This window comes from Pezoporus flaviventris, unplaced genomic scaffold (assembly GCF_033815535.1).
Source record: "Pezoporus flaviventris isolate CSIRO_AGI_PZ_B2104156 unplaced genomic scaffold, CSIRO_AGI_Pfla_v1 ptg000066l, whole genome shotgun sequence".
Lineage (NCBI taxonomy): Eukaryota > Metazoa > Chordata > Aves > Psittaciformes > Psittacidae > Pezoporus > Pezoporus flaviventris.
In genome coordinates, this window is record NW_026892614.1 from 18,028,697 (window position 1) to 18,054,120 (window position 25,424).

General features: G+C 35.2%; 1 protein-coding gene and 1 long non-coding RNA gene across 4 annotated transcripts in view; one reads left to right on the forward strand and one right to left on the reverse strand.

The window, feature by feature from the left end:
- Positions 1-25,424, reverse strand: part of PACRG (parkin coregulated) — a 238,624-nt gene that overhangs the window by 41,183 nt on the left and 172,017 nt on the right. The gene's annotated exons all lie outside the window — the stretch shown is intronic.
- On the forward strand, positions 7,491-24,305 carry LOC133278536 (uncharacterized). Its single transcript, XR_009746587.1, has 3 exons — positions 7,491-7,581; positions 21,061-21,200; positions 23,691-24,305. It is a non-coding gene; the product is annotated as an uncharacterized LOC133278536 (long non-coding RNA).

Consider the following 25,424-nt stretch of genomic DNA (forward strand, 5'->3'; position numbering starts at 1 on the left):
ACACTTAGGAAAGGTCCACAGCTTTCATTACTTTTGTTTTGTTCATGCTATGGTACACTGAAAAGGAACATGCTGATCTGATTTAACTAGTGTCTAATTCATTCTCAAATAAAGTTTCCTCCAATTTTTTTTCATTTATTTATTGAGTCAAAAATTGGGGGTTTTATACTTCTTTAATAATGACTGCTGCAGGTGTGTCAGATCTAACCTAACATCATTTATTTGCTAATTAGTACAAGAATTCTTAATAAAAACAGATATTAATGTCATCAAAATTTTAGCATACCTTTGAAAGCAGCACTTTAAATGTACTGAATTGTTCTCCAGAACAATAGCATTTCCTTTTTTTGAAGTCAGAAGTCAGGGAATGTAGTTAAGCAATTATTCACTCTACCAGAAGAACAACAAAAGAAAAGAAAATATTATCTCTGATGGTCCCAATCCTGAGAACATGGAGGTTTTTTTCAAGCAAACAGAACCTATGTCTTCAATTTAAGCTTATATACAAATGTTTGGAAAACAGTCTTTAAAAACTCATTTTCATTAGTTATTATGTTTATGACTGCTCATAAAAGAGATTATTACTAGGATTACTTATCTTTTCAAACAATTTCATTCCAAATTACAGAATTTGATTTTTTTTCTCTGGGGAAGCAAAGGACTATTTCCCTCAACAACAATAGCTCCTAATCTATAGAAAGTACTGGCAAATGTACCTCTTGTGAACATAGCTATCTAAGTCAAATGTCTTCAATTTCTTCCTGTATTGAACTAAAGAACTTGGACACTTTATGATAAAGAGCATTTATAGACATATAACCTATTAGTACAGGATTAGTACGGGGAACAAATCCTGATATTCCCCATCAGTACATGAAACCTAAAACCAAGAGAATTGTTATGATTCCAGCCATTGCTTTGTTCTGACTCCCCTCATGGCTCCATGAGCTGGCACTGAGAATGTGATTGGAATGAATAGCGGGTGTCTGGGACAGAGGGCAGGCAGTGGTAAAGGACTTCCCTTTTTGGAAGCAGCCCATATTTATGCTAGATATTAACTACCACGTAACCACAAGCTTGCTTCTAAAATGTGCAAAACTGGCCCATAAAATCCTTCTGGATCTGACCTGATCACTCCTGTGTACAGCAGAGTCCTTGGCTGTGTTCATTAAAAACCACATGAACCTACAGGATTATGGAGGAAGAAACAGAATAAAAGTTTGACTCTGTGAGCCATTTAGAAAGAAAAATCGGAGTACTTTACAGTGATATTAAAACTGCAAGTGACAGTGACAAGGAATTCAAACTGAGGCTAATGTATTTCAAAGATTTTCTGGTGATCTGACAAAAGATACTGTAATTCCAGGCTATCTTATAATGCTAAAACTTTTGAAAATAGTAGCAGAAGCTATAATGTGAGAGTTCTTTGCTTTACAAGAAGGAGTTAAAGGGAAGGATATTTGTGAAAATCTCTCTTTGCTATTGAAATCTATTTTAGATTTATTTTTTTAAAATATCTTTTCCTGACAAGCACAACAGAAAGATGCCTGCAATGCTCCAGCTGATACTCTGGATAAACAAAGCCTAGGCTGACCACTTTTCGAAATATGAAAACAAAGCCTCAAGAAAATATGAGAAAGAATATGACTTGTTTGGTTTTGTTTTCTTTTCCTTCCCTTTTCCCAGAAACAAGACATTCCCTATTTACAGTAAAATTTCACCTGAGAAACTCAAATGCAAACGTACAAAATAAGAGATTAGAAAGCAGAAGCCTTCAATATGGCAGAGATAATTTGATAAAATGTTTTGGTTTGGTTTGGTTTTTTTGCTTAAATTGCACAGACATTTAAACTCTGACCCTGCAAGCACATGAACATTTAAGTTTGCGTATCAAATATTGTAACTGTCCTCAGTGAAATATACTTGAATATAAAGTTAGCCACATATGTAGCCATGTAATGGGAACATTTTGGAGGAATCCATCAGTAATGCCTAAAGTGGCAAATAAAATCATTTGATTATGCCCACACAGGGCAGTGGAACCCTACTGACAGACCCCCACATCATCACCCAGTGATTCAGCTACACTCATCTTGATTCAAGTTACTAACTCTGCTTGTCCCGACTGTGTTGCCCTTCCAGCTTGCTTGGTCATGGCTAAGACATCTCAATGTGCAGTTCAGACACTTCCAATTATTTGCTAGGAGACAGTGTAGAACTTTAGGGCCAGTAGCTGTGATACAGGTAATGACTGCAGAGACTATGAATAGCAAAAATTCATCTATAGATTTGCAAGCTATTGTATCATTCATATCTGCACATATGTTTATGCATCTTACAAAGAAAAAGACTGGTCACAGTATGCTGATATTGTATTAGGATAGAAACTCCTACTGAGATAACAGTGGTAAGACTATTTTAATCTGAATCAGCATTACTTACTAAATTGCTAAATTTGTTCTTTGAAAATATTAGCAGTCCTTTGTTTAATTGAAAGTGAAAAACAATGACAAAAATGTCACAGTGTGTAAGCTATGTTCACTTTAACTCTTGGCTATCTTGACAGCTTAAATTATTTGGGTCAAATCTACTTTAGAAAGAGAGGAAACAATTCCCTTTGAAATCAGTCAGTATTGTGTGCTTTTTCTTTAGATATAAATTTACACTTCTTATCAAAACACTTTCATCAATGAGGAAAATACCCTAGCCTACTTACTTGCCAAATAAGCCTTGCTTAAATAAATTCAATTTAATGCTACTTGATAAGTAAAAAATATGAAAACAATACATGAAAATAGTTAGGTAGAAAAATCCTCTAACGTGAGAATGATAAAGCAAATACGCTGACATTCCCGTAATCAAAAGCACACAATAAGACTGTGAGATCAAACCTGTTCTGGAACATTTTTGCAGTCAGCACCAGATATGTTAAAATACATACTGAAGCTTCAGATGTCTAGCCCAGAACTACGAAGTATTGAAGCAAATACATTTCTGCATTTCACTGTAAACATTCATCTTTTATTTTAGTTAGTACCAACACGAAAACAAACTATCATGATTATAATCAACTAAGGAAGAACAATTTTACTCCAGTGACATACAAACCCATATGCCATGAAAAAATGTTATTAAAAATATCTTGTCTGGTAAGAAAGAAATTAAAATAGAATAGGAAAAACAAGGCCAGAGCAATGAAAGGCAGTGGCTCTCTTGCTTTAAAGACATACTGTGGATTGACTCCTGAAAGCCCAAGTTAATATTTACTAACTCTAAGCACATTCAATAGCTTCAGATTTTTTTCTTTTAGTGGGGCCACTGCTCCTTTTGTTTGAAGACAGAGCAAAGCTGTGAATAATGCCTAAGAGCAAAACTAAACCAGAAGTAAATGACTTTTTTATGTGAGACCTTCAACCTCAATTCCAGTTCCCCAGAGGCCATCTTTGACTCCTTCTCAAGTAATACTCTCACAGATGTCAACTGGGGATAAAGATGCTTCCACAAAGAAACTGATGAAGAAACTGCTGCAGAGAAAGGTGAGCTTTCAAGTCTCTTCTGACACTGGTGAAGGGAAGTTGGGGCAGTGTCATTCAGAATGGCCAATTCAAAGAAATGCACTATAGGAGGTGACTACAGACAGCAAGGGCAAAAAACACAGCTGTTCAACAAGTCAGTGAAGGCTACTGCTCAGCTATAGTGATCAAAGTTAATTCATTTTGGGTGTTACACAACACTTGCAGAAATGTTCAAAATATATTTGTTATCATATCATGTTACTGGACCCTTCTGAAGACTTGTTCTGACCCAGTAAAAAACCCCATATAGGTGTATTAGAAAAAAAGCCATTTCACATGGATATTTTACTGTTTCTCTCTGTATCATAACAGAGTCAGGGAGCAAAGGAAGAAAAATCAGACTTTTTATTGTCTTAGTGCCTGATGCAAGCAGTGCAAGTATTAAGGTTGCTAGGAGTTAAGAAGGAACATCCCAAGAAAGGAAGGAAATGAACCTCTTCCCTGATACGGACTGAATATTTGAACAGAATTTTTATTAATATTTGATCCCTACTCTGAAGTAAAATTTTCACTTCTTTAAATGTGTATTTTGTTTGAATTGAAACTTTTTTGACATCCATTGTGATATTTCATAATATAAAGGTTATGTATGTGTTTACAGTATATACAATAATTTTTTAAGTTAACGTTTTATATTTCAGTTTAATACAGCACTACTTTCCTCCATCCCCGTACTCTCGCAAAAGTTAGAACTGGACTTTTCCATTTCACAGCTAAATGTGAATTTTAAAACTTATGTTCGTTGCTATGGTGTATACAGTATTAATTCCTTATATGAGTTTGTATCTATGTTGTTCATTGCATATCTCAGCATTTATATGTATGAGACACCTTCCCATCTGTGGCTCTTGAAATGCATTCCCTCACTGTTTTCACTCTGACTGGTAACATGAGGTGGTTTTGCCCTTTGGTCATAAAATAGTCAACAAGGCCTCTGAGATAGCTTTAGTTAATGAAATATGAATACACCAAATAAAAAAAAAAATGCTAGGGATATCATGTTGCTGGCACACCTTCAGCTCTGGAAGATAACTGAATGGATGGAGCTTTCATAATTTATGAAGGTTTAGAGTAGATCTCAGCATAACACAAGCATGTCCTTGCACACCATTCATTGATCAAAGCAAAAAATACATACAAATAAAATGCATACCATAAAGATGTAATTAAAAGTACAACTGTCTAATAAAATACTGCACATTCAAAAGGTAACATCTCTCTTTTTCATCCTCTTACAGGGTGAAACAAAATGCTTATCAAAAGATGATAATTCAATTGGCTTGACATGAAATTTATCAATGACATAAAAAAAAATAAACTATTTTTCCATATTTTTAAAAATAATACTTGAAATACTTGATTTGTTTCGCATAAGTCAGAGATTCACAGCATCACAAGGAGTGCTTTTGTACAGAGGCCTTTGCCTTTGTGCAAATTTTGTAGTTTTATCTTTTTTTTTAGAAGCACCTACATAATCCAAGATGACATTAAATACAGCATAGCATATAGCAAGTTATTATGCTGTTATTATGTTTTTGTCATCATATTTACCAATTTGGTATACTATTATTTTATTTGCAATAACAGTCAATAGATCCTTGCTACACCCTTGATAATATTATTTTATAGTAATTATTTTTCTTCCCTAATCTATTTTATAGAAGTAAAATTCAGAAAGGCTTTGACTCATGTGTGTGTCTCTAGAAATCTAAATTCACATACAGCTGTACAAGACAAAATAGATTCTAGACTAAAATATTTATCTTACAATTACAGATTAATTAAAGTTTTATCGTTTGAGACAATGATAATTCTGGAGATAAGTTAGATTGCTAACACCAGCGCAAAGAGTTTGTCAGAAATTACTACTGCCTTTTAAATTCATGATGTCAGGAAAAATGCAGAAGGCAGAGGAAACATTCATAATGAACATTCATAAAGAACGTTCATAAAAAAAAAGTTACTCCCATATGTCATTGAAAAGCTAGCAGCTGTGTTGATGAAATCACAATTCCTTTTGGTGACATCCATATGGAATGTAGAGCTTTGACATTACCATTCAGTAAAAGCTGTGGTCTGATTTTCTGCATGTAACTGTATTAGGCAATTGTTAGTTCTATTTGATACTTCATTCAAAAATAAAAATGTTATGGGGAATATATCCAGAATTATATTTGGTGTGAAATATGTTGTAATGGACTTTGTTCCTGATGTAAATTGAGTCACAAGAGTCATGGATTTTTTGAGTCATAGAGTGATCCAAGTTGGAAAGGACATGATGAGGTTTCTCATCCACCCTCCCGCTCAAAGCAGGATCAGCTATAAGCTCACATCAGGCTGCGGAGGTCTTTGTTCAGTTAGGTCTCAAATACCTCCAAGAATGGACACTGCAGAGCCCTTTTGGACAGTCTGCTCCAGTGCTTGACTGTCCCAAGGACGGCTTCATATAGAAGTTTACATCAGAATTTTTCTGTCTAAACTTCTCTCAAATTGACTTTCATTTTCCGCTTGTTAACTATCACAAACGTTCTGAATTTTTATTTCTGTTGTGTCCTTCTTGGGACTTTGGGGTTTGAGTGAAAAGTCATGACAACTTTGGGAATATCTTGAGAATGCCATTCTGCTTCCTTTAGATCCTCATAGATCTTGTGATCTCTAAATCCTTTTAAGAACGCCACTTTGTAATTCTTCAAGTCTGAAAACAGCCCTTTTGCATCAGAAGAAATTTGAAACGATGAAGGTGCCCATTGCACAGGGAATTTCACACTATTTTCAGAACAACTCAGTAATCCAGTGATAGTCACCAACAATAACAACATACCCTTTTCCCACACCACAAGTGATGAAATGCCCTTGATGTCCTGCCATGAAGATAACAGGGACATTATGATCTAGTCAATTCTTATAATCAAGGTGCACAAATAAAATTATATGCAAGACATACTGGACAGCCATAATAATTGTTTCTGAATTAATTAAGCTATAGATTAGCATATGACATACTCAGTGTTGACAATAAGTGGAAAAGAAGATGCTATTTCCTCCCCAGGGATGCCTAATGCATTTTGAAGTACTAAGAAAAGTCAAGAGAAAAAACGGGGCTGGGAGAATCAGAAAAGACTAAGGGAGAGCTACAGATCATTTTAATACAGGCTTCAAATACGGGATATCATACGTATCAAAACAAAATTGCATACAGAACAAGTTACTGCATATCTGGTATTTAATTCAAAATTTCTGATTTGTGGCTATCTTTATTTGCTATTTCTTGCTGTCATTTGTATAAAAACATGGTGAATAAACACCTTTCATATTTAAGGTGAAAATATTATTTGATATCATAAAATGATATATGGAACAAATGGATACTGAAAAAGAGTAAATAAATGACAACAGGCTGGACCTTTTATGTGGCTTATCATCTTTCGTTAACTGTCTCACCTGACACTACAAAAGTGAGGTTACTAGAATTTCTTCTTTAAGTTAGGCTAATGAAGGTAGCTCAGAGTCTCCCAGTAGCCACAAACACAAATATACAAACAGCAAAGGCAAGAGACTTATTTTTAAAAAGTAGATTATACTTCAGACTTTCTATTTTATGATATCTATAATTCACCTTAACAACAAATGAGATTGTCAGGGCTCTAGGTGCACTAATAGGCCATAACTGCCATGAGCAATTCCACCAGGGCCCGCCTTGCCACATCCTTGCCCGTGGGCCCTATTTAAGCTCAGGACTGGGGAGCTGTTTCTTGTCTGCTGCACAGGAGGTGTGCCTGTGTGGAGCCTCAATTCTAGATGTGACTGCTGCATGGACCCCAGCTCACTGCTGTATGTGGCTGCTGGTAGACTCTGCTGCCAGCTGCCTGCTGTAGCTAGATCCTGTGTAGACTGTGCCCCAATGCGAAGTGTCACTAGCCTGCGCAGGGATTGTGCTTGGCTTCTGGCTTGTAGCTCTTCATGGAGCAGCACTGCTCTTGCTGACAGAGATGCAGATCCAAAATCAGTAAGTACCTCCAACGGGACTGATACCATCCCTGGTCACAGAATGGCATGGTGGAGAAGCCAGTCCTCTAGGTAAAGCTGAATGTGAGTGAGTTTTCTGTCTCTCATCCTAAGTAGCTCTGCTGTCAGCTCAAGTAAAAGTTTCTTGCTCAGAGCATCTTCTGGGAACTATTTTTTTTAATGACATTTACAGCGTTGAGGATTTCAGTCAGTAAAAGCAGTATTCAGCAGTACAAAAACCTAATACCATGCGCTGCCCCCTCCTTTCCTGACAACAAAAAGCTATAAAGTATCCACTTGAAAAATACCTGGATGGTGGAGTGTTTGTCATATGCCAGCTCCACCCAGCTCTCCTTTAAACACCTAACAAGGTTTGAATTCCCTGATAACAGAGCATTCAAACGTTAAGCACATAGCTCTTTCATAAGAACTGCCATTGTTGCATTCAGTGTCACACAGAAGTGGGAGGTTTAGTGCAGAGAGGTCACAAGATGTTTTGTCATGCATTTCAGCTGGCTTTGGTCTCAGAAGCTGAAACGCTATGGTAGCAGGAATGCTGACAGCCAGCCTATGCAAGCATTCCCTTCATTGCTCGCGTTGTTGGAGCAGCACCCTATGATAGCAGTGAATGTTAAGAGGCTATAAATATGGCAAGAATTCAGAGAGTAGAGAGGCTTTTGAGGCTTCCTCAAAATTTGGACGATCATTTAAATATTATTGGGAAGGCTTGAAGGTTAATGCAACAGCTGCTTTTTCATTGGAGGGTCAAGCAATAGCAGAAAAAAATTAATTTCATTGTTCATTTTAGAGTAGCTACCGATTGAATGGTGAAGTTGACTATTTTTGTACATCCTGTTAAAGTATACACATGTAAATAGAAATTTTCTGCATTGATGCTTTGGTTAGCTACTCTGTCACAACACCTGCCTCTTTAGTACTTGGCATATATGGTAGTCGCTACACTCAAGTACTCTGTGGAGACACCTGAACTCTACAAGTTACCATGGCATTTTACCTCACTCTGCTGAAGGGTTCAATTCCTGGAGCAAGCTTACTTGGCTGTGATGGTCCCTGTACCTCAACCAGGTTTATCAGAGGTAGCTTGTCTTACACTTTGTATAACAAATATCCTTGTTATTTACCAGCTATTGGAAAGCAAGATACTTGCCAAGTGTTTTAATATTCCATATCTAATGGTTAGGAAGGGTGACTATTACACTTAAAAATCAAATTATTGCTAAATGAAAATGTTCAAAGTATCTGTATCATAGCTTCCTCTGATCTTCTTCACATTATAAGCATGGTTGGAGATTTTTAATTTTACACCATTTTATTTCCTCTTTTTCAGTGTGGTGCAAATCATTCCACTGAATAGATTACATTCAGGAAACTGAATGGATTCCCTGATGTCTCTATTTTAGAAACCTTTTGACTATGTTTCATACAGTAAAGAAAACAATACACATTCAGTGTTACATCATGACATAAAAGCACCTATAAAACTGACTGCTGGGATTTTAAAATGACACTTAAATCCTGATTTATTTCCCTGAATGCATCAGTTCTGAGAATCAGACTGAGACAGGTGTCTGGCTACAACTGTAGTTTAACTACACAAATTTGCATCTTCACTTGTTCAATGAAGTCCCAGTTTCAAAGTCCAAAAATTACTTGGCAGTCACAAAAAAAAAAATTAACAAATTTATGCTCCAGTTTGGTGTCATGATAAGCATAAGGAGAGATTTATGGAAATAGAAAAGCTAGTAAGTATTCCCACATAACAGCTGAAAATAACATTTGACTCAAGATATAAGAAAAAAATATGCTGATACTCAAAACAGAAAAATGCATATTTATGGCTAAGTGTAGTTTACGAATACATCATCTAAATCCTTAATATTGATGTTCCGAATCAATTACAAACCTTCCACTTACATCTATGGCAGCAGTACTATATCCATTGTTAGCGAGTGCTGTGAAGGAATGAATTTACAAACAAGAAACCCCTTTCTTACCACCAAAAAAAAAAATCCTCATAGTAACTACCTTAATTCCCAGGTAGAAAATCTGTATTAAGTGGAGATAAAACTGAGAGTATGTTTCTTAACATACTAAAAGTTTTAGTAATTGTCCCAAATTAAGTATTAAGGTTGCAGGAAATTCAAAGATGAGGTTGTACTTAGAGAAAGCCCCAATACTCTGAACTAACCATGGTCTATTTTTTTCCTCCAAATCCTGTTAATCAATTCTATCTTTTGTGTTTGTATTTGTGTAAACCATTTAGTTTCAGTTGGTTGAAACTTGTTTTAGAGTAATGGGGTGCTCAGGCCATTAAAATTTTGTCCATGCCTGCATGTACAATACCACTTAATTTTTCAAGACATTTTTCATCTCTGTTTGTCCTATCTATTGTAAAATGGCTTGTCTTACAGTGAAGACTCCCTGCCCAGTAGGAGCTATGGATTTACAGGAAGTTATTGTTGCCTTTAAGATATGAAGATAATCACTATTGTTTGACTTGCCAATGTTTGTTTATGATCCTAGAGAAACAGAGGTGAAAAAGACAATGTCAAGAGAACAAAGAAAAAGGAAACATATTAAGAGAATATGCTTGAAATAAAAATATCGAAACATGTTCATATTTGATGCATTCATAGCAGAAAGACATGGCCTATTATGTTCTCAAAATTAGTATCAAAATTGCATTTTTTAAATTTTTCTGTGGGGTTTTTGTTTGTTTTTATTGTTGCTGTATGTTGGCTCCCCCCCCCCCCCCCTCCACTTCCCCCCCCACCCGAGAAATATACACTGGTGATTGGCATTTGCTCCTGAGCCCTGGTTCCTATCCGTGGATCTTGAACAGTATAAGGTGAATGCAATTCTTTGGTACCAGACATGGATGTACCGCTATGCAGGCATGCATGAGTTCACAAGCATTTGACACATGAACGCAGTTTAGCTTGTGATCTTGCCGTCTGTATTTCAGGGTTAATACTTTTTTATTTTGAAGCTCATAATGCATAATGGAGCTGAGCAGCAATTTGCTGTTATGATGTAGTAGCTATGAGCTTCATATTAGATGTAATTGAAAGCTGTGTTGCTTTTCTTAGGTATAGATTGTCTTCAAATCTGTAAATCTGTCCAGTCTGAAGTCTAGAAATCCGACCTCCCAGAAAGTTGTAACAAGCCTTCTATGCTGTGTTCTCACCCTGCTTCCTTTCATGCTCTGCTCTTTCTTTCCCTTCCTTCACTGTACTCTCCTATATCTATGCATTCTTGTCTGCTACTCAGCTGATTTGCTGGGTAGCTCCCTTTGAAATCAGTAACAAAGCTCCACTTGAGGCTCAGGACACTTTTCTGATTATAACATTTTTAGCCTTTTTAGTTGTAAAAGAGTTACTAGGTCTATTCAAATAATGAAATGAATTTTAGTATGCTAATGAATAGATTGACCTTATTTCCTAAATACAAGAAATTCCTGGAAAGAGACCACGCTTACCACATAACATACTTTCTTGACAGAGTAGGCTACAAAACTATGTCTGTGGGCCAGGCCAGTTAACTTAAGCTGAGAAACCAGATATTCTCTCTAAAGCTTTTCTTTTCTTGTGTTAAGAAGAGCTACTTGAAAGGGTAAGTTATCTATTCTGAACTATTTTGACTAAAATCTCTGTCCTGGATTATGTAAAGCAAGTATAACACTGTAGTCCTAGCTGCAGTAGCGCAGCATTAGTTACCTGGTTTTTGATGTAATTTTGTGAAAGCCCATAAGTTGTGAAAGTTATCTGATATTCTAAACAGCAATGTCCAAAGATAGGTGGATTAAAAAAAACAAAACAAAACAAACTGCAAAAATAATCACATCTATGGTTCTTTCCCCCTTCTCTCAAATGAACGCAAAAGCATAGAAGCATACTGCTGAGGCTTTTGGAAAATATGTAGATAATCAGCTCTGCCATGCACTCACTTCTCCGACAACCCACAAGCAAAATTTGCTTAGCTCACAGTTTTCCAAAAATTTGACTAGAGCCTTTTGTATGTGGCTACAAAAGAAAGCAACAAATTCCAGCGCTGCAATACATAGTAACCTGACCATAAACCTACAAATGGAGTCAGCAAGCATGAGGATTGCTGATACAGAACAATAAAAATCGTGGTGGGTTGTTTTTCTTTTCCAAGACATTAATAAAGTCAGAAGGTAGTCAGCCCTGCAATAAAACGCTTTAAAGTTTATGAGTATACTTAAACCTAAGTAGAGCTTTCTCTGATAATCAGACACTGAATGTATTATTTCAGTGTGCTTCTGCATGAAAGGACTATAAATTGATGTAGAGGCCCACAGATGTATAGGGCCATTAAGCAAAATATCAGGAAAGGAAAACATGAATGCTACATTACGATCACCTGAGCTTTCCCCAATGAGTCGGAATGATTCCTTCATAGGTAAGCCTTCAACTGCTTTCAATTTATAACTAACTTTGCATTCATGTCCTGAATTTCTGTACATGTGCTTGAGCTAGAAGGTAGTGGGTAGTCTAGCAGAATCAGTAAATTGAGAGCTCAAGATCCTCTCTACAACAGCTAATCCTGTAGCAGCAATAAGCTTTATAAAGCTGCAGGTGTCTGCACCTTTCCAAAGCTTGACAGGGTGTTTCAACAAAGCAGACCCTGAAAACTTAGAGATACTCCATCTCCATAAATTTTAGGAAAATTCTTTTCATATTAAAAAAAAACAGGAAAAAAAAATGGTGGTGGACAAAATATATCTGCTTTCTATTTAAGGCATGATAAAAAGTCCAATGGTTTTGAAACAGATCAGGGTAGTAGAAGCAATGTAAAAGAAATTAAGGACAGATATATTGTTAGTAAATCACAAAGAAGTTGTAATGAATAAGGTTTTTCAGTGTCTGACAGACCATAAGGAGAAACACAGCCTATCTTTTAGTCCCACATTTTAAACTATGCATGCTATGATTATGGTCATAAACAACAGATATTGTGTCTGTACGTAGGAAAACAAAGAGCAGTTCTTTTTTAGGAACTATCTGTAGGAAGAACATACAATTTAGTCAACAAAGGAGCTGGAATAACCTCTTGTATTCTTTCCAGTGACTATAGTTTAGTATTTAGCAAAAGGAATGTTTTTGTTCTTTTCTGTGTGCATTTTCTCTATCCTCCTCCTCTTTCTGGGGAAACATGGGATCTTTTCTGTTCTTGCACCTGGTCTGACAAACAGTACCCCCACTATTTTTACATGTTCTAACCCGCAGCACTTTTCTTCAGACAGCTGCATTTGCTGCGCTCTCTGACCAAAAGGCAAGCCTCTGACCTCTGCCACTAATATCAGTAGGCGATCAGACAGCATGTAGCACTCCAAGTAACAATTTCTTCCACTATCCATAATGACAAACTGTACAACAATCCTAGTCCAGCAATCCTACCCTGAAATTCTTCTATCAACTCACTGACTTCATCATGAGTTGGCTACTGAATTAATTTCTGAATATGCTTTTTTGCATTTGATGTTTTCTGGGATTGTGAACACACCCCAGAAAAATCCCAGTTTTAGTGGAATTAACTTTTTTCTGGAAGGTTTTTCAAAGAACCTGTTTTCTCTTAGCTACTCTGCTAGTCTTGATGATTCAGATTCATTAAGAGAAGCATGGAAAGATGAACTTTTAATAAGCAATCGATACTGCAAGAGAGCTTGGAAACTTCAGAAACTTAGATGAAAAATAAGGGGGTTTTGTTGAAAGAGAGCAGGACATATGGTGAAGAAGTTTCTTTGCTAGTTTGTTTGATATTTTGACTGATACTGCATGAAATGTAAATGCAAGTATATCACAGTTTAATTCCAATGTGAAAGAAATGAAAACTTGTTCATAAATTAAATGTGAATCATTTTTAAATGTATTTTCATATGAAACTGATAGGATCTCAAGAACATTAAGTCACAAAATATACATTATGCTATTTGCATTTCTTCTCTTCAACAAACGTATAGAAAAGTGACTTTAAAACACAGGAGATCATCTGCTGACAGTGAGAACAACATTTTTTCCATTTTCAGACAGTAATTATAGCCTTCAAATGCTAGAGAATCTTAAGAAGGTTGCAAATAATTTATGGGGTTTCTTGGATGCAATTTTTTTTTAAAGGAATATAATTTTATCTTATTATTTTTCTTTTTTAAAATATATTTAGTCCAGTTGTCAAAACTTCTAAGCAAAGAGTATACATATGTAAATTACCATATATCAGTACCTCAGTATCTGAGAGAAATTAAACTATATAATGGAAACAGCAGTTTTTCTGCACCTCAAACTCCCACGCTTACTCCAGTTACTTTTGAGAAGACAAGTGCTAAGGATTTATTGCTACTACGTGTTTACAGTTTAAATTAATCCCATTTGCGTACAGATTTATCCCAAAAGAAATCTTTGTAGGATTTTATAAAATCAAGAGACCCAAGTTACTTTGGACCAGCATGAAGAGAGCATTCCAGAGACAAAGTTTCTCATGGGAAAACATAATAAATTAATAGAGAATGAGAAGAGCTTCATCAGACACCTAGTTTAACCTATACTTACTGATTTTGTAAAGAGAGGAAACCTGTCATGTGGGGAAGATTGAGGTATGCTCTTAAATTTAGGGGTGAATTTTTCAGTGCTTGAATTTTAGAGATTATAATTGGAAAAAAAAAAAGTCAAAAGTTCCTCCTGTTTTCTGGGTGTAAATGCTGTGCTTGGTCCAGCAGTCAAGTGCGCTTTTCCATAACAAAAGGATTCTAATGCTTTACCAAAAAAGCTCATGGCAGCTAAACTTTGATCTTTGAGTTAGAAAATCTGAATAAAGCTTCTTTTTGGGGGAGGGGAGAAAAAGTTCAGGTTTGAATCAAATTATTCTTAAAAGCAATAAGGGAGGATTATTGCCCCAGAAAATCTTCAGAACTTCAAATTTTGCAAATGCACTGGTGTTCTGACAAGATCAACTCTATAGGGGTATGTTTGGCCCTTCTCTGCCTGAATATGCTGTTATGTAAACTATTCATATGCCATGAAATACATAGTTTAAGCATTGTATCAAGTTAAAGTTGCTACAGACACCCTATCCTTTCCAGTTGTAAAAATGGACTGAAACACTGACGGAAAGCAATGGAGGGACAAAAGATGGGAAGAATATTTGATGGCAAGTTCATTTGGTTGATACAGGCCTAAGAATATTCTCCTGTAAGAATCCATTCTATCCATTACCAGCATGTACTGTGCTCTGTAACTGCATGCATTGATTGGCTATTGTTGTTCTACTGATGCATGACAGTACTGAAAGCATGTGGATATAATATCTAAAGGCTGGAAAGAATAAACAAACACTTTTAGATTGTCCTCCCATTCTTTTAGTGCTGGAAGACAGCAGAATGACATAGTCAAATATCTTGATCCAGTAGATCAAGATTTTTAGTTGCATCTCTAACATACCTTCACAGTGCACATCTCCCTGATCGTTCTGCAGAGATGTATATTTTTGCAAGGTAGTTACTACATTCTGCCATCAAACCACTTTGGATGTCTATTTATCTGAAAAAAGTATAGCAGCCTTTTTTCCAAATATTTAGTCTGCTGAACCACTGGCCATGCTCTGCTTCTTCCTTCTTTTGTCTTTCCCCAGCAATGCTAAGAAGTGAGATACACAGTAATGTCACTGGAGGCTCTGGGAATTATTCAGGCCTACATAAAATCAGATTTTTTGTTTTCTGCTTTCAGGACATTCACAGAATTTCCTGATGTACAAAAAAACAACTTTGCAGGACAAAATGTAGTATTGTTTCAGATTTCCAGATGTTAGTCTGCCAAGATTTGGCTCTGGAAGTGAGTGCAAGGTACAATTATTGAGCTGCCAACCGAGCTATGCTTAACATCTTCGAAGGACAATGTGTGCCTACCTTTTGTACATACTACTAGTTGCATTTAGCACTGTAAGGAATATATATTTTGGGTGGTTTCTACAGTTTACTCCAGAAACTTCTTTTCTATAGTGCCAGATGCTGACAACATAAACACTGAAATGTGAGCTAACCTTTAAATTCAGTTCTGACAGGGTTTTTTTTGATCCTACAAAAATAACATACAGGACAAATAACATGATCTTGCAAAAGAATCTTAACATACAGTGATGCACTCTATGAAACATGAAAACAGAAGAGAACAATGTTCTGAAATTGATTAAGAAGGAAACCCAACTGAAAAAGAATTCTGGCGCAGTACATGGCACTACAGCATAATGAATAAACAGCTCATAAAATTTCTGAATGAATCAACTTTTATTCTTTAGTCTGTACTTGCCACTGAATATTCTTTGTTACTTGTTCCTGTTCTCTACCAGGCAGCCCACTTTTTACATATAAAATAAATGTCTTTTTATGGATTGAAATTACATTAAGCAAAGTGAAGTAATTATCTACTGTGTTATATGCCCTATCAAAATTAGTCTGACAGTTCATTTCATTGGTTTAGCTATATAATGCTGCAGAAAAAAAGGAAATCAATCGAATTGCTAATACATATTTTGATTAAACTGGGGTAACACATTGTAATTAAATCCATAGATTTTGATTTAAAGAATAAAATAAAATTCTACCTCTCTAAACTATGTGGCTTCTATTTATGAGATGCTGGAGTAAGAAAGTAATTCAGTAAGGAAAACCAAAATCAAGTCTAATTCAGTTTTCAGACAAAATATTTAGCTAAATTCAGTTTTAAAATATAAACGAAAAGAAAAATCATATGTTAATCTATCTTAAATATTGTCATCCTGTTTATCTTACTAGACAATGTATTTCCAAATAATAACAGCCAAATTATCTGACTCCTGGCACTATTGAAAAGTTGTTTCTGAATCAAATTGCAGAAACAACCCAAAAGCACAGGACGTAGTATTTTATAATACTATGAAAGAAAATTACTTTCTATTGTACCCATTGCACTTTAGGAGAAAGTAAAGATGGTAGATGTAATAGCAAACAAGTAATTTAGTGGTTGGAGTACACAATAAGAGAGGTATTCTTGGCACAGTCAATAGGTTGGTATATAAATAAGATATGTTTATATATATTACTCTATTTCTCTTTATACATGTATTTATGTAGGTCAATGTTACCTTTTAAAAACAGTTACAGATCATCTAGTGAAATACCACAATAAAGTCAGAATATACTACACTCAGTACATGATCAGAGTAAAATGTGATAAAATGGCTCTGATATCTGTTATTGAAAAATACAATAAAGGACATGAATAACAGTTACTAACACTATCATCTTCAGAATGAAAATGTGGCTAAGCATTTGAGCTGGACAATTTCTGCTATGAGCTTCTAGAAGTAGCTGCTCTTGAGCCTCATAGAAAACAGCATATTCAGAAGCACAGGAGAGTGTAGAGTGTATAGTATAGGAGAGTATTATTTTGTTCTGATTCAGTGAACGGATTTCTCCCTCTTAGCCAGCAAAACTTCTCGTTTCTTGGCTTTCTTGTTGGTCATTGTGGTTCCTAGCCCTTGACAGCAGACTGCCATTTTAAAAAGTTTCTTGACATCTTCTTATCTTTGATTTCACCTGTTCTCCTCAACTTCCAGCCTTTTTCTGTTTTACCTCTTACTGTATTTATTTCAGTTTCAACCACACCTTTTTGCTTTTCATTTTTGCTCTATCTTCTTTCACTTGTTCTCCTACATGGATTTCTTTCTTTCTTTTTTTTTTTTTTTAATGAAATACTACCTAAAATATTTAAGTTCAGTGTAAATCCTCACACCTTTGGCTTTATGGGTGATGTAGATCTCTGCTGCGAGGAAGCTTGTACTTATTTATGGGGTACTAAAAAGGTGCAGAGAGAGAAGCAGAAAGAATTTTTATAGTCACAGAGAGGCTAATTCTTGAATATTTGTATTGATTCTGTCTTGCTCAAAATAAAAGGTGAAAAGTTGGCAGAGGTACAGCAAAGAACCACAAGGCCTCAGAAAACATCATACAGTGTGAGACTTCAGAAGTGCAGTATGATTTAGCTGTTCAGAAAGAAGACTGAAAAGTAACTTGACAGTACATAAATATCTTCATGGCAAAAAAAACACTATCTACTAAAAAGCTCTTTGATCTTATGAAGGGCAATATCACTAGAACAAGATGCTGAGTACCAAAGTCAAATTCAAATGCAAATGGAAAATTCAATGCAGATTAGCCATGCTATTTCAACAGTAAGAACATCCGGTACTAGAAGAAATACAAACCAAACAGGGGCTTCAAATAATGTGTGGATGCCTTTGTGGAAGGTAAAATCCTGTCAACCTCTGAGCTCTTCTTTTTTTGATAGGAGGCATGTTTAATACAAACACATGTTATCAGGCAGTCAAAATCAGAGCTGGTGGTCTGCTTATCTCTTTGGCTTTGAAATCTATGAATCCCATGACATTCAGCAACCCAGTGGCCTCAGTTCTACTAATCTTGCCTGTGCATTTTTCTCCTGATTCCACAGTAATTGTGCAATGACCAGGTGTTTAATATAGAAGGTTCTTTTGAAGTACTCAGTTTATATTATTAACTGAAATCTCAAAACCTGCTTCCAAATCTGTGGCAAAGTAGAAAGCGTACCTCATATTGCTTACTAACTATAGAACTTACTAAGCCTTATTAGTTTATGAAGTTTCTTCCTTGTTAAGGTTTTGGGGACCAGGATCATTAGCAAAATTAGGCTCTGTTATTAATTCATCTCAGGAATTCTAATAATTACAAGTTTTGTGCTGCAGATAAGAAAACTGAGAGATATGAGGCTAGATGTTTTCAAGACATATGCTTCATCTCTCCTGCAGGAAAAGAAAAAAAAAGAAGACTGCAGCTGTATTAATGGAACAAGCACTGCTCCTGTATTGCCTATACTGTTTAACTGTTACAAGGCACGAAAGCTGAGCCACTAGAGAAGAGGTTTGGGATATTTTATTTGCTAATACAGACATAAGCCATAGAATCTAAGGCTATTTATATGAGACAATTTCATCCCCTAAGAACTGGATTAAAATACTTTTAATAAATAAATCTCTTTAATCAATCTGTTCAATCCTATCTTAAATGCCATTGCAGAATTCTGAATATGATACATAAATTGTTCTAGGGTTCAATATCTACACTTGCAACTAGAACTTAATGTAAGTTGAGCTTGAAGCTAACAACTTTTAGTCTTTGGAAACTCTATTATCCTCTGTCGGCAAAATTAAGACCTACCAAGAGCTTCTACTGTTCTTTGTCATGAGTAATTATCTATGTCTTCTCTCAACAGTTTCTGTTGTGTATGAAGGACTAAAGTGAAACCTGTAAATTTCATGTTTCAGGGGATCTTTTCTCATTCTAGAACACTTTGAAATCTTTCCAATATTCTTCTTGAAGTGGGAGCATCAGCTTTGAACACAGCAATGTCACAATAGTTTATAGTGAAATGTGCGCAGACACCTTTGACTTGATAGTCCTCCTCTTGTAAACATTGTATTATCCCATTTAACCATAGCACTGTGCCGAGAATCCCTGTTTAGGTAGTGATCTTCAATGACCTTATGTTCTTTCCTGAGTTGTCATTTTCAAAGGCAAGCTGTATTATGTAAGTACAAGGTGTATACTTTGTTTCCAGGTTTAGTAAACTGCACCTAGCTATATTAAAACAATTTCTCTTCTATCTGGTGATTTAGGGAGCTTTTGATTTGTCATCCTTTTTTCATACCTTAACAGACATTTTTTAGCTGCAAAGGCTTTGTAATATTACTTGTATGATCAATCAAAACATGGACAAACACCAGTCAGGAAGTAATTCCCTCTGAGAGATCTCTTTGCTTGTGGCCATTGCTGTCTTCCCACAAATGACAGCATTTTGACAACTGCTTGTAAGACAGTCCTTAATTCACCTAGTAGATCTGATTAATTCCGCATATTACATCACCAAAACAAATCAATTGAAAGATTCATGTATACTGTGTCAACATGCACCATTAAATAGCTTGTTTGCAAAAGATGCTGTGTATATTTAACATCAATTTAACAATCTTAAATTAATTGGGAGAGTTTACCTTTTCTGTTTATTCATTTTTTTTATTTGTTAAAATCTTCTCTGCATGGGATTAGAATAATGAGTATTATTCTGGGTATGCCAGTTGAAAATCCATAGTTCTAGGTGCATTGCAAATGTGGATAAAATTAATTTTGGTGATTTTTGCAATGGTAAAAAAATCATTAGATATACTCTTCCCTAACTCAAATCAGTAATTAGACTGAATATTTGTGAGTGTTTTCTGTGATTCAGTGAAAAATTCTAAGTTAAAAAGATTTTTTTAAATTAGTGATTAAAATAACACAGAACAAAACAGACGCAAAATATGTTGCTTTGGGTTTCTCTAATTTTAAGTACTTAAAACTTAATAAATGTGTTATTTATAACATATATAAATATTGATTAAAATCTCCCAGATAGGCTGTGGTTTAAGTAACGATATAAAGTATTTGTATACCTTTTACCCATATTTTTTCTACATATTTTAAAACCTGTGAAAGAACAAAGATTTACAGAAATATCTTGTATTTACAGCCAAATCCATGCTATACCCTTACTCCCACTACTGTCACAGATTCCATCCCCCTTTGCTACTTGTCAGATGTTTCGCTTTCCCTCAGTCTCGTTCCCAATGCTCTAAAGCACCATGTGATAGGAGATTTGTATATAGAAAGAGATACACATGCACACATGCATGCTAATAAACACCCATGCAAACATATACACACAATCACAATAAGGACTGTTCTATAAATTTGGGTAGCTTGCTTGAACTTAGGTATGCAAATGTCTTAAAAGTTAATGATTGCTAAATTGGTGAACAAATCATAGCTCATGATGCTCTGGGGTTTTAATATTTGTATTTAGCAATTGGTATCAGCAACCCTAACTACATATTAGCACATCATCTGCAGCTTTAGCAATCATAAAACAAACTGGAATTCAAATTTGATCATTGATTTTGTCTTTTGCTTAATGTTCATAGTTAATTACAAGGAATGGAGAGAAGATCCTGTTTTCTAGTAGCTGAAGTTCAACAAGAATATAATAAAATATTGTTATAGAAAAATTTTAACAATGACGTTTCTGGTAAAATCTCACTTCTTTCATTATGTTCTAACATAGCCAAAGCCATGTTATAGAGAATTAAGGTTCCATAATATTGAAGAATTATCAGAGTACATGGGATTCGTTATATCTTAATTTAAATGAAGACATAGTTGACTGTTTAGTGCTGATTTAAGAATGCACACTTGAAGCATCAATAACGAACAGCATGTGATTCCCTGTACTTCTATTCTGAGTGATTCATCTGTTAACTGTGCGGAATGAAAATTAAGAGAATGTGTTGTGACATACTATGTTCTTTGATGGAATGTTTTTTTTATTTGATATTGCAGCATTCTTTTGTGTGCAAGATTTTGGTGAACTTTCTTGAGCGGCCAGGGAGCCCTGAAGGCGTATCAGCTAACACAGTTTTTAAACCTGTAATTCAGCAGGTAGAACTGGTTTATCAGCCCTGGGAGCCAAATCAAAACAGGTCAGTTTCTCTACCTCTCTTTTTTTTTTTCTTAGTAGTAATAGAATTTTGTTGCCATTCTTGTGTTTGTAACTTCTTTTGCCACTGAGTTAAACTTTGCAAAAGGCAAGCTATTTAAGCAAGCTGCAAAATGTATTTATCAGCCTCTATGCCATCATTTTCAGATATATGTACTTTTTGTTGCATGTCATGTTAATAAGTGTTAGAAAATACCTTATAGGAAAAGATAGTAAATCCATTCTCTACCCATGTTCTGTTCACATGAAAATGTGAAATGGTTTTGCCTTACACCACCCAGACATTCCTGTTTTTTCAATAACAAAGAAAAAAAAATAAATGCAGAAAGCCAGATCCTAACCATAGAAAATGCCAACCACCTGCATCACAAACAAAATTTGGCAGGCGTGCATAGAAAACTGAGTGTCACTGAAGTCGACAGCAAAACCCCTGCTAATTTCAGCACTCAGGAGTTTGTACTGAGTGTGTAAAAGGTAAGCAAATTAACATGTATAACTTAAACTGAACACAGACAAGCTGATTTTTCAAGGAAATAAAAGGTACTGCTCTCAAAAACTGCAAAAGAAAATGAAAATTTTAAATTACTTTTCATATGCTGTCAAGTACAGGTTTCTGTAGCTTCCCATTTATCCTTTCTTTATATGGCTTTCGAAAGTCTACCAAACTTGTATCTGAAAAAAATCTGTGCAGTAAGGTAAGCATGAAGAGGACATGTTCAGAATCTTGCAAATGAGATGACTAATACGCATGAAACCAACGGACTCAATATCCTGAGGCATGAGCAAACTGTCACCACTGACTGGTGACTCAGAAGTGCAAATGCTTCCTTCAATCTAAAAAACATTAATGTGGGAGAAAGGCAGATGTTACTAAAGAATACAGGGCTTACTCTATGGCTGAAGATTAATTTCTCATCCTGAGCCTAATCAGAACTACAGGGAGAAAAAAAAAATAAAAATAAAAAGGCATATATGCTTCTGATTAAGTTGATTTCTGTGTTTGTTACTCCTATTGTATACGAGTTGTATTGCTGTGAACAATTTTCTTCACGCTGTTGCAGAGCTAAGAGCAGAACCAACCTGTTATCCACCACCTGTCTGGATATGGACAGTATGCACCTACAGACTTCAGCAATTAAGGTTTTTTACAGCTAGAAACTAGTTTAACTAAAACATGTATTTTTGTACCTCACCTACGTTACTTCAAGTTGTCTAATATGCTACCTATCATCAGTTTTTCATCAGGTAGATTTATTTTCTCTGACACAGAGCAAGTTTAATCGTCAGTGACCATTATTACAACTGCGAAATAAAGTAGCACAAGCTAAATGTGTAATGTTATTTCAGATCAAAATACACTTTGGCCAGTATTCCTCTTCCTTTGAGATATCATGCACATTTTCAATTGTTAACACATTTGCAAAATGTATTTGTGTCCTTGTTCAAAGAAAACTGCTGACTGAGAACTACCAGGAGTTTATCTTGTTGCCACTGATTTTATCCTCCTATTGCCTTTTACACAATTAGTACTGCATATTTTAAATCTGTCTGGAATATGCTCTATTTTATTGAACAATCTGCAAGCAACAGAGAAAAGTAACATAGCACTGTCACCACTTGGAACATAGTAGGCTGATAATTTTGCTCATAGCAGGATGCAGAAGAAACACATTACTTATTTTTTCGGAATGTGCTAAGTATAAAGATCTAAAAGGTGGGATTTAAGGCTATTGCTGAGGGGCAGATTGGTTACATGCAAAAACTGTTTACACAGAAACTATGTTGCAAAACTCCGTGTACAAGACTGTTTCTTGGGAAGAAGAAATATTTAATGGTCATTCTAAAGAACAGTCTTTATGAAATACAGTGATGGGGAAATCTCTGAAAATTCAAGCCAGATGTAATTTAGCAAATCAGTGTAGAACAACAAATATGCAGTCTAGAGTGAACCTGGAGTCTGAATATCAGAAAACATCCTGTTCTCCAATTTTATCAGGTGCTTTAATGAAAGATATTTCCCTACAAATAATGCCTATCATACCTTCTTACAATTTCACTCAACTCTAATTAAAAAAAAAAAAAAAAGCCATTTTGACAGCTCATTCCACCAGATGGAACTGTTCATAACACATTTTTAAATGTTCTTGTTCAGACATTAGCACATATATTATACACAGCATGCACAGTATGTATATGCTAAAAGTCCATCACTGAGACAAAACAACAGAGCTACTAAGCAGCCTGAATACTTTTTTCTAGGCAGTTTTAACTAAAAAAAATTGCTATAAGACCAAATTTTAGTTATAAATTCAATTACAGTAGAAACTGGCTATAATCAATGCATCCTGTTATATTCTTGTGTTTGTTATGAGGGGTTTGGAGGGTGTGGTTGTGGGGTTGGATTATTTGTTTTTGAGGTTTTGGTTTTGTTCCCCCAAGGAGCCTGATTGCTTCCTATTGATTGTCCTTTAAGGAGGCACTGACATTGATAACTGGCATTTTGGAGCAGGACATAAGTGATTAATGCTGGAAGAAGAAAATCTTATTTCTTATTATTCAAAATGCATAAATTTTTCTTGTAATGCAGTAGCTTTCTGGCCCTTTCCTATTGTGCTATGGAAATTCTTGCTCGATTATTGTGAAATCGCACAGCATACTTAACGCAAGCAAAGTACTAAGATTAAAAAAACTAATACTTAACAAATACTAAATAAAAAATAATATATAACTACTTATTAAAGAAAAATTATTGCACAATAAACAGTCTAGGTAAGAAAAGAACCCCCAGAGGTTAGTTGCCTCAGCTCAGACTGGGACTCTACATGTAGGATGACAGAAAGAACTTCTCTTAAGCTTTGCCCTCTGTAGCTCTCCCTTATGCTGAAGATGGACCTTTCTGAGCAACAGAGCTTCTAGCAGGCCTTTTTAGCAGGCCGTCACAAGTGTCAAAGCTCTGCTTGAACAAAATAGAGAATCAAGACTGTTTTGATCTCCATTTTTGTGTGTGTGTGTGTGTTGTGAAACCATTTAACTGTTAAGAAAAAAATGTAGACATCGAATTGTTGTGATTTCATTGGTAATAATTACATGTAGCAAACATACACACTAGCTTGTTTGAGAGAGTGACCTGAAAGATGCAATTTACACAACATGTGCAGACTGAAACAGTATATTCTTTGATTCTACAGATCGCTTAGGGAGATCTGGTATACAATGATTATCAGTTACTTACAACTAGGAGCTAATCATTCTTACATTTACCAAATGCCTTTTGTACAATTCCTGGGAAATGATGTTTTTTTTTCTGAACGTTTTGATGCATTCTCTTAATATTTTTTACAAACAACCATTTAAAAATGTATAATGCATCTCATAAAAATCTAGTCACTACTCTACAGAAACAAATTTTTGTAGTAGTATTTTATTTGCATAAAGCTGTGAATGACGGCATGATGAACAAACTCCATCTCCCAAAGATAAAGTGGATGAAAGTGAACTAAAAATCAATGGCTGCCTGTTTTTGTAGATCGCTCTATTTAGGTGCTTGCTGCTATAAGCCGACTGTGCGTAACTCTAAAAGGAATATTCCATGTTGACATGTGTTGTAAATGTATCCACAACCAGCGCAGATGGCATAAAATGCTTAATGTTGTTTTCAGATGACATGTCATGCTGTGGGAAGATATGGCTGGAATAAATACATTTTATTTTACCTTCTGACATTTTTCCATATGATTTAATTATTCAGAATATAATTTAAAAAAGAGCTTCAGTGTGAGATCTATTATATACTCATAATTGTAAATTCAATACTATGTCAAATATGCTTTTGAAAATAAATTTGCATGACAGGTAAATAATATAACATTTGGTTGCACTTAGTTTAGCTTATGTATTTTTCCCAGAGAAACAGGTGATTATGAGTTTACTTTTCCCTTCACCTACAGATTCCGAATAGTTTATGTAAGTGATTACTCAGATGTCAACATATAAGTTCACAAAATTATTCTTTCATTACCAGAGAAATAAAAGAGTGATTCTTCCCTATTTTGACTATGTCTTTTGATGATAAAAGAAAAAAACCTAACAATAGTTACATGCAGAAGTGGAAAGAAAAAAGGATAGATTCTGTGACAGCTCTGTGCAGATGCAGAGGAATCAAGTACAATAACCTTTTACATGCATTAGTCAAGAAATAGCACTGCAC